This window comes from Rhopalosiphum maidis, chromosome 4 (assembly GCF_003676215.2).
Source record: "Rhopalosiphum maidis isolate BTI-1 chromosome 4, ASM367621v3, whole genome shotgun sequence".
Lineage (NCBI taxonomy): Eukaryota > Metazoa > Arthropoda > Insecta > Hemiptera > Aphididae > Rhopalosiphum > Rhopalosiphum maidis.
Window position 1 is genome coordinate 4,810,063 of NC_040880.1, and position 11,904 is coordinate 4,821,966.

The 11,904-nt window shown below is 31.4% G+C and overlaps 1 non-coding gene across 1 annotated transcript; it reads left to right on the plus strand.

Moving 5' to 3' along the window:
- Window positions 1–1,271: 1,271 nt before the first annotated feature.
- On the plus strand, window positions 1,272–1,390 carry LOC113550761. The gene has a single exon (XR_003405069.1). It is a non-coding gene; the product is annotated as a 5S ribosomal RNA (ribosomal RNA).
- The last annotated feature ends 10,514 nt before the right edge of the window (window positions 1,391–11,904 follow it).

The window sequence follows — 11,904 nt, forward strand, 5'->3', positions numbered from 1 at the left end:
TTGCCCAATGGCCATTGGTACATAATATAGTATACCTATAAATTTAGCCATTTAAGAGTTTTACTTTGTGTGTCTTCTTTTGTCACTAGTAGACATTTAGTAAACCGTTGTCACACAATTATTAGGCACTGTTTCAATACAGCAATTGAACAGTATATGTGTGTGTCTTGTTTAACTCATAAAGCTTTAAGCTATTTTAAATAACAGCAAAATAACGATCGATACAAACTGAATAGTAATCATCAGGGTTGGGATTTTATAGCATTTACATATTTCTTATGTGGCTCTTAAGAAATATCAAAGTAAGCTAAAAATGTGTTTCGTGACACAGAGAACTCAAATTAAAAATTTTATTTTGCATATTTTACGATTTTTTTGGATTTTAGTGCTTTTTTTTTGTACATATTAAGTAAATATAGACCGATTACGCTGTTGCGACTCGAGCAGCGCCGTACAATTACGGCGATTATCCGATAATATATAGGTATAATATAATATTACTTAAGTAACTACTTAGTACTTATAATAATTTGTAAGTGATTAACAAATTATAAATTAATAAATCTCTTTTTTTTTACATTTTTTTAGCGCATATTTAGCAATATTTAAGGTAATATGCACTCTCAATCCTGGTAATTGTACTTATACAAATACAACGAGTTTCTATAAAAAAAAAAAAAAAACAGTTACAATGTTTTGTATTAAATGACTGTAATTTTTTGTAATCGGTAGCAACTCTACATAAACAATATAATAATTATTATTTTCCATCGTTAGCCTGGTTGATTATCCCTATGTGAATATCGTTTATTAGTATGCACTTACATTATTAAACGAAGATATACTGTCAAAATTCCAAGTTGCTATCTATTATAGTATAAATTCTACATATAGATATTTCTTGTCAGTCAGTAAAAAGCAAGAACTTTTATACATAGAGATTTAATTTTTTCTATCTTAATTGGGATACTTATAAAGATTGAAATATTTCTCTCGTGAGGTTCTTAAGTAAACAAACTACCAACCAAATCAGTAGGTACATTATAATTTATAATATTGCCAAACGCTAATTATATTGGATTAAAAACTTCAATAAATTATGTTAATTCTACAGGTTTTTAAAAATAATTTATTATGTAACGAAAAAAAATTTAATTAATATATTATCACTAATAATAATTAATAATTATCATTAAATTAATTTATAGTCACGACAAAATTAAAATATTTTACAACTTTATTTAAAAAAAATTGAAAACATTGTGGACTTGGCCAACGACCATACCACGTTGAATACACCAGTTCTCGTCCGATCACTGAAGTTAAGCAACGTCGGGCGTAGTTAGTACTTGGATGGGTGACCGCTTGGGAACACTACGTGCCGTTGGCTCTTTTTTATTTATATCATATTTAAATAGAAAATATAATTTATATTCTTCTAGAAAAAACATTTTAAGTTTTTTATGGTCTTAAACCAATTCTGCTAATATACTAGTATATTTAATACTTCAAATTTATTTAAGTAATTGTTACCATCTGTATTTGAATATAAGTTTAATTAATTTTTAGAAGTATTCAAAATACCTAACAAATACTTTTTTTATTCAGAAGTAACTAAATTTTATAATAAATATTAAAAAAAAAACAATCCAGTATTTTTGATATTTTTCAATAATGATATAAACTTTTAAAGTAAAATTAAGAATGAGTTCAAATTTTGTTTTTAGAAATCGTATCCAATAAAATATAGATCAGTTAATTTGAAGAACGAAAACAACATTGTCGACAAGAAAAAAATGAAAACCGTTAAATAAAACGTTCTATATCGTGGTGGATTTATGGAGCTTAAACAGCTATTTCGAAAATAATATTATACGTAATTGTTTATATTGTTAATTTGTGGAGTAACTCTGTACGATGAGAGTGGTTCCGCGCGTTGGTATCACTTCGTCGGTCTGTTACGAATGTGATCGTATCAATATTGTGAAAATGTGAAATTATACATACAAACTTACTGTTTGGCGCAAAGCAAACCCGCACGTCACACCGCGATAGTGTGCGTTCAACGACACGTAATAATCATTATAATATTATATTTTTTTTTCAGTAGAAATGCTTAATTTGCTCGAACTATAGTCAATTACTAGACGTTTTAAACGGGCAGTGCTGCACACACACACGTGTGTGTACGGGGACCTTTCCTGCAGTCCACTCGTAGTATCGATCTGTCGACCGATTCTCGACGACTCGAACGAGTAATACCGCTAATATAGTGTTCAGCGTGCCGTGAAAGACACGTTAAGTGTTTAACCACGACTGTGCGTATATAAGCTGCGTGTACACGGGGCGGACGTACATGATTATTATAATATTTTTTTGAAAAACGTCCAACTCGAACTCAAACGTTCACGTATCAGCTACCTACCTATATATATATAAATATATTATTATAATTTAAAATAATAGTATGCGCGTAAACGTTCGTTTTTATTTTACGCACATGATAATAATATTATTATATACCTGCTGCAGTGTTTCGTCGTAATACCAACCGTGAACTTATTATACGACGCTTAGTGTTTATACATTCGAGTCGTTTGGCGTTTAAAAAAAACACGACGCACAAAATATAGGTACCTACGAAAGGTGTGGTTGGCTGTACAGCGATTGTTGTTACCTCTAATATTCGTCGTGTGCCGTCAAAAGTATACCCATTACGAGAACGTATGTTTGGGATTTAAATGATTTAATTTAATATATTAATATACGACCTACACTGAACTATTAATGTTACTGACGGATAGAATATAATGATATATATAATATTATGAACGTCACTTCACTGTTACATCACTTGCATTCACTTAGTGAATTCGCTCATATCATTATATCACGAAACGGCCGGACAGCCACTTAATGAAATGGTTCCACATTTTCATAAAAAAAAAAGTCTAATATAATACAGCGAATGGAAAATATATTTTTATATTAAAAATGAATTCTATATTTTTATCTAAATGTGTAGTACTTCATTTGTCTATTAATATTGTTTTTGGACTGGGTAAAATATTCTTTTTTCACAATATCTACCGAGTAACTTATGCATAGCATAATAATTTCACGTTAAATATTCTTAGGTTGTCCCTAGCAAAGTAGCAACCAACACATACCTATTATAATTGCGTTACCATAACAACCTAAAATCTTAAATATATTTATGATTCATTGTTTTTCTATGCAACTGAGACAATTTACACTTTTTCTAAACATTATATTATTTAGTATAAATCTATGATAATAACTAATACTTTAATGTAAGCACATTTATTTTTTAGTATTTATTTTTGTTTTTTAACACATTTAATAATATAAATTATTAGGTAATAGTTAGGTTAATAATTTATTAAAAAATATATAATATTTTGAATGAAAATATGTAGTTATAGATTATATTAGTACTTTGAACAATTTTTATATTGATTCTATATTTTTACCTATAAAATTACTCAACACTACTCAGATTATTTAATGAAAATCTTGTTCATCAAGTTATTATTAAATTCAAATAATAATTTACTATATGATAAAAATAATATGTATTTAAATATAAAACAAGAATAATATTAAATTGTACGATAATAATATTAATATCATTAATTATCTATGTAAGTTTATTTCTAAGTTAGTATTTTAAATATTTATTTTTTAAATTTATTTAAACATTTAGTAATAAAGTGATTTTACTATTAAATAAATACATTCTAGAAAAAAACAAATAACTAAATAATTAAAATATGTGCTTATGTAATATATATATATATAATATTAAATTATTATTACACATAGTTTTTGTAGTAAGAATAATTTAAAAATATAAAATTATAAGATTCGCAATGATAAATGAGTAATGAGAATAAAATTAATTTTCTCCGTTTTGCGAAAAAGGGTAAAACATTTTTCCGTACTGTAGTGTAGTAAAATTTAATTTCAATTATATGAAGTGAGCAATTTCACTTAATTAATTCAATATTACTACGGTGAATGACGATGCACAAAGATCGATTTAATCCGTTTCATATTAGATGTGATAGCCGCGGTAACGATCAATTAGACTACACTTAATAATATTACCTATCTAACATGTTATCGCTTAACGATTGCACTCGGAACTTTTATGTACTTATTGATCATAACACGACATTCAAATAATTCGTCTTTCTTTTTAAGTTAATTAAAATAATTCATTGTAATAATATCTATGCAAATAGTTTTCACATAGTAATCGTTTTTAATTATACAATGTAATACATTTATACGGCGAGTTTATATTAGATAAAACTGTTGGTGAAAACAAAATAACAATAAAACGTTAAAAAAAAAATACTCGAAAACCAACGTAGATTAAAAACGGAACCTTCATATACGCACCGTGTAATGCACAATTATTATAATACAGTATAGTTAGAATAATTGTAGTCGATGGTTTTCGAACGAAATTAAAAATACTCGCATAGGTCGGTTAGGTACGTTCGCTTTCCCGCACAAATAATTATTAAAACACTCTATTGCAATACTACACATTAACAACGATAATAATTTACGCGCGACCTAAACTATTATTATTTTTTTTTATCATTTGGTTTTTGTGCAATGACTATTCTATAATTTAGTTAATTTTTCTTCCTCTATTTTTCTTGCACACACACTCGTTTGAATGTATTACGTTAGTGTAGTGAAATTGGTACAGTGTACAGTCGTTGTACTTGTAAGTGTATCGTATATGCACATAAAGAGATCGCTGCGATATTCTTTACAATATTAGCGCTAAAATAGTCGTTTCGTGTGCTTTGTATGGCTTACAAAACTCAACGGTTTTCGGGTTGTGCTATTGCGGGTAAGACCCTATCGTGGCTTGTAATGGGGAAATCGCTGATATACGAATGTATATGTCGTCTTACAGGCGTTCAACATTAGTACTCAGACAACAAACATTTCTCCACTCGTGACGTTCTGGCGATGCTGGAAAAACTGGACACCAAAAACTGAAAATGTCGACTTCGATTTCACGTACCCTTTTCCAACTATCACTATTGTAATGTTAAGACTTGTTACGCTTTTCGCGTAGGCACCGTAGTTGTCGCATCGGTATAGAAAAAAAATTACTTCGTTGCATCTTATATTCCTATGCAGTTATGCGTCTTGAGTTTTCAAAGTCTGTAAACAGGATTAACAAATCAGTTGGGAAGAGGTAAACGAAATCGACATTTTGAGTTCTCGGTGTCCAGCTATTCGCACGTCAATCACGACGATGATAAATCCGAAACCCGTAGTACGATTTTTATTTTATTCCGACGACCGTTTGAAAGTCGTGGCAAACCGAAACTATTATGTATAGTATTTTACACCGGCATCGGTGTGGATTTGTTATACCTTAAGGTATTCAGTTTATCCTAGTGGATTTATTACGACGTATAATATAACGAAAAGTATTATCTCCGCGGGAATAATAATACATCAGTTGATCTCATGTAGGATTTTTATCGTGACTCGTTCAGAGCTGTAAGTATTCCATAATATTAAATTTAATGACGACGTTGACACACGAAATCCGCCCTCTTTCTACGCACGATTCCAAACTCGTCGGAAACGGAGAAGAAAATGATACGAACGCTGAAATTCAAACACCGCGATGTTTTCGATATTAATATTGTGTTATTTATATTATTATTGTCGATCGCGGAAACCGGTTGGGAGCGATAAATATTCGTCGCGGCCACGGATATATTAGAAGAAGAAAAAAAAAACGTATTTTTATACATCTGTGGTCACGGCACGCAGTGTTATAATATTATATATATATATATATATTAAATATGTACGTATTGGAGGGTATAATATAATATTATCATTACTATTATGGTGGACGTGTATGATAGCGATCGACGGATCGCTTTCAAAAAACGATACACGCCCGACGCGCCGTGTGTTATTACTTATATTATAAGTGTTATTTTTTTATTTTTATTTTTATTCTTCACACAACGATGTATAGGTATTAATATTATTTATTGCAGTCGGCTACCGTCATCGGGTAAAAGTGCAGCGAATTTCTCTCCGCCGCCGACTCGGTGATGATGGGACGGGCGACACGATGATAATATTATTATCGTATGTGATTTTACTGTCGGGCCGTTGCACCGCGCAAAACAGCCAACATAATATACCTCGGGTACCCACACCTATGTGCCGATAAGGACCGGCCGAAAGCGAATTCGATCGTTTTTGCCGGCAAAACGGGAAAACGCGTTCGCGTTTCTCGCGGCGTTTACGTAATTTTCAGCGATTAAGCGACCAGCCGTCGAAAGTGAATTCGCGCCGGAAGACGTGAAAGATTTTAAGTGCACACGCGCGAAATGTGTTTTTATGATGGTATAAATTATGCGCAAGTGTTTATTATGTTATTATTTTATATTGACGGATACGTCGAAGATTGTGGCGCAGCACCGGCGTTCGTGGTTTTCGACGAGAGACGGTTCGTCGTAAAAAATTATGCGGACGGTAATAGATTTCACTAAAACTGTATAGTATAATATATTATAATATGGGTAGTTATTATACGTCGTGTCTCCGCGGTGTACATCGCCAAATTCAACCGATCGTTAATCAACGCTCATCGATGACGTATCGCGGTGTTTCGATAATAACAATATTATTACATCCGTAAAGCAGTAAGGAATATACACAATATTTTAGACGAAAATAATAATATGCAATAGTCTGTGTGTACACGACTATCAAATGTGATTGATATGTATACCTATCTACCTGCGGCGTACGTATACTACGTGCAGTGCGCCTACTGTCGGCGGCGTCTTCACTTTTAAGATAGTTTACAAGTTATATAGGTTAATACTTCGCCACCGCGCGCGTATACCAAACGCCCACGTGAGACGGTTAATTAACGTGCTATGACGTCGTGTAGGTATTACACGCGAGTTTGCTCGTCCGTATAGTGTATTTAGTAAACGAGCATTATTAAATACACGCGCGTATATGTATCGTTTAATTAGTGTGCAAATAATTCAAATGACCTTAAAAGTGCCCACATTCGCATATTCCAATGTGCGCTTGCCAACCGAACCGTTATTGCAACGAGCTCGCACATATACAGTATACTATATCTATATTATTATAATATTATTCGTCTAAAACGCGATAAAACACGAACACATAATTCAATAATATATATATATATATATATATATATACTCTTTACGCACAAGTTAAATGTGTGTAAACCGTCCGACCTACGATCAATATATCGCATTGTATAAATTATCAAACACGTGCGTAATAATATCGTATATTATACAGAGTGATTTTTATTGTTATCTGCGGCCAACCGTCACCGTAATATTGTACAGGCAACAGCAAAGCTACATTACCGGATAATGTTTATTTATTTATTATTTTATTAATTAAAGACCCGCGGCGGCTGTGGCCATTGGTCTGACATTATGGTGAATAATATAATATGGTATTGCTTAACCTTAAAATTAAGATTAAACATTCATATTTTATTAAGCAAATTGGATTTTTTTTAAGAACATTAAAATATTTTGTGTTGACTTCGGCTCCGGACTGAGGATTTCATATCGTTGCGTGGAGCGTAGTATATGCCTTCACGGTAGCTCTGGTGATTGCGGCATTCGGCGAGGATGTGCTTGGCGGTAATAATTACTAATTTGAACACCACACGAGGGACATTTGGGAAGCTCTTCTTTAGTCATTAAGTGTTGATGGGTCATTAATGTGTGTCCTATTCTGATGCGATTCAGTATGGTTTCTTGTCTTCTGGAACTATCTAGGGGAGGAGGAGGAGGCAATGGCAGTATTGACTGTTTTATTTCATTGAGTTTTGTGGTCCGCTTCGACCACCGGATATTATTGTGTGAGTGCAAAAGTAAAGAAATGCTTACACAAAAAATTACGTCAAAAGGGGATTTAAAAAATCAGAAAGTCGATACAGTCAACGATTTAAACGAGATGACTGGGTGTAGTACAATAATGATTCACTGCGTAAAACATTTCTACGAATAACAATAACAATTATTACTGAGCTGGTACCTATAATAATAATAGTAATAATGTGTAATATATTATTATACGTTGTGGCTACGGAGAAAGGGTGTTGTCGATTTCCGACGTTTACAGAGCGAATGTTTTTTTTTTTTATTAAGCAATATCTATATAATAATATATGTGTATATTATGTACAGTAAGTAGTTGTTCATTCCGCGCCGCGCTGATGTTGTACAAACAAAATTGTTTAATAAAATATTCGACAAATTGTCGAATTCGCACTGCTGCTGCTCGGGTATCGCGATATCATGACGTGTTCGTTTCGCACATCTTATGGGCTACATGTTATATTATACGCTGTGCATTACGCATAGTCGTGTTATCATATATTAATATAATATTTGTCAATATCACGGTATCCGTATGAATCTATACGATGGACTGGATCGTATAGACTTCGAACGGTTTTATTACGCGTGTGGTTATAGAATTATGATGTGTAAATAACGGGCAGGCGTCTCTGTAGTAGGATCGCTGTTTTTATCCCCATTATAGTTTAATTGTTTATACCTACGCCAAATTATCATCGTATTATTTCACTAGGAATGAACGATGAACGTTTAAACCGAGCCGCGACATTAGTCATTACTCATTACAGTACCTACGTACTTCGTATCCATATAGGACGATGTAATGTATAATAATATAGTCGGAGCGCAGTGGATGTATACAATAACTACTGTGCGAGACAAGTAATGGTTTGGAAAAGTGTTTCTGGTATAATATTCAAAAACCCAAATCATAACAATAGAGCGTTAGCACGCCATCAATTTTTTTCACAAAGACAAAAAAAAGTTATTCTTTTTTGTTTTTATTCTATTATTCTCTCGCTTATAGCCTTTACAAGTCTTGTTCAAACTCTGTCTCATTGTCGGTGCAAAAATCTGACGAATACTTTTCGAGTTTAACGGTATCGTACTTGAAACAGAGAACTTCTCTCAAAATAGGTTTACATTCCTGATTCCTGTCGTCATAATTATATGTAGTGCAGTACTGTAGTATATTATATAGTATGCGTATCACAACAATTAATAAATGGTTGTAGATATAATTATATAAAGTGTATGTACTGTATACTAGTAAAAATGTTAATAGCGACTTATACCTAGCTAGTACCTAAAACTGGAAAATGTATCGATTTTAATGTAAATGGATTTACAATAGTTGTTATTATTTAATATTATATTATAAATACAATTGAAAAACGTCTTCAAATCCCATTGGTTCACGATGCTGTGAGTCATAATGAAAAAAAAAATTTAAAAAAATTGTGGAAGTCGTTTTACTGTATAGTAGGAGTCGTTGAATAGGTAACTGGTGTACTAAATTAAAATTAAATTATATTATTGAAAAAAGAATCTGAGCGATGATGGTTTCTCAAATCTTAGCATGAATAGGTACATTATACATTTAGCTTATATTAAATATACTACTTTACTCAAAAAGTTATCATGCTGCAGGAGATAAACAAAGACTAAAAACAAAACAATGACTATATGTTTATAATTAGCTCAAAAATAAATAAAATATTTTTAAATTTTATCTTGTTTAGAAAATTATATAAAAAAAAAAAAAACGCCATTCTGTTTAAAATCTAAAATTTATGATAATATTATAATATCTAATGCTATAGTCATTTTATAAAACGCGCGCAATGGTAGTGTTTGAAATTGGCAGACGTCCTACATAATAATAATACGCACGTCATCGTCCGAGGGAGGCTGTACGTAAATATAATTTTTTTTCTGTCGACCGTTTTTTTGTATAGCGTATACGCAAGTACACACATATATTATAATAGTATAATAGATGCGTACAGGGTGTAACATAAAGAACTGAAAAATGGAATAGACATATTATGTATAAGTTTAAATATTTTTTATCTATAATAAAATAAAAAATTATAATAATATAACTGTTTTGATTATTGATGATCGTAACGACATTTTTTTTTAAACTATCGATTGATAACAAGTTATTACATTGATGTTAACTTACATTTATCGGCCGTTTCTGTTACACCCTGTGTATGTACAAATATTCTTCCCCTCGAATACAACCCTACACCTTTATAGTAAATCTGTTCATTGCTTCAATTTATAAGAAATGTTGCGCACCCCCAATGACAAACAAACGCACATTTTGCGTGCCTATATGGTACCCTGCGGTACAACTGGTATACGTCATATATATATATATAAGGGTAGACACGTATACTCGTATGCGCGTTTTGACTGAACAATGGACTTCGACAAAAGGGGCGCCCGCCTATATACTAAAAAGGCTTCCCCCGGTTCTTGCGCATGCTGCTGTTATTATTCACATGTACGCGATTCGTAAAGCTATATTTATATATACTATCGAATAAAATATTTTTACTTCGTGCGTTTCTTACAACCTTACTGTATAGATGTTTTTTTTTTTTATTTTTTTACTAATTTTCAATCGCGCATTAATCGATTTAATACTGCTAAAGTATATTCGTTACGGCCACAACATTACAACGTGCATATCACATTATATTTTATATGGCGGTTTTATATCTTACGCCAATTAGTTTTTAGGACAAATTATAAGATTATGCTAGTAGAAAACAAATCGTTAACTAAATATACGATTTTTATGTTAAATATTATATATATATATATATAGATATAGTTACCTACTTGTACATTATTTTCAACCGTACTTTATTTTATGGTGTTTATCGAGTGGTATAATCTGTAAGTTAATATCGTGTTAAATCTATCACCGGTGTAATGACGTGCGATTAAAACGTTTTAAATGAAACTTTACGACGGTCCTTGTAAGCGCCTAAGCGAGTTATAATATTATCCACCGTAATATTTTACCGATATTTTATGTGTAAATATTTATGTTCGCTGAAAATGTCTTTTTTTTTTGGATTTTCGTTTTATCGATTCTACAAAAAAAAAAAACCTATTGGCGAATGGTAATATAGATATATCAAATAGGTGACTACATATTCGATGTATTCGGTTGAGGCATATCAATAGGTATACCTATACGTAAATGTAATTATATCATATAGCTAGTAGTACTATGTTATTTTAAACGAATAAAAAACTATACGTAGAAAAAATATGGAAATTATACCGAACATAAGAAAGTTGTATAATAATTTATCGACATATCGATTCACTTATTTGTATAATGTACCTATATGCATTGAGTATCATTTAAGTACTTAATATAATAGGTATTACGTTTACGTTGTTAAAAATAACCTCTTATTATAACTCAAGTGGGCATATCTCTTTAAAAATGTATAACTTTACAAATGACCTACGGGACTTTTCGTGCACATTCGACCGTAGTTTACGCATTTATATCATACATATTATTATAATATTGTAGTATATATATATATATATATATATGTATTATGTATATAACATATACACACACCTATCGGAATAAATGTATATATTTAGATTCATATACATAGTAGGTATATAAATTGCGCGCATGTCTTTAACTATCTTTCTCTCTTTCTCCGCGTTTCTGCTCTGTAATTACACGTCGTTGTTCGGTATTGCACGTCACGGAGAAAGGACGAATTATTGTTGTTGTTGTTGTTGTTGTTGTTGTTGTTGTACATAGTATATAACATAATAAACGCATGTATAATAATATTATGTACCCTACCTAAACATCGACCGCACGACGCAAACTGCAGTGCCGTTTGGTTTCCCGCGGAAGATAATTGATTTATTGTAGTGGTGCACAGACGTCTGCGGA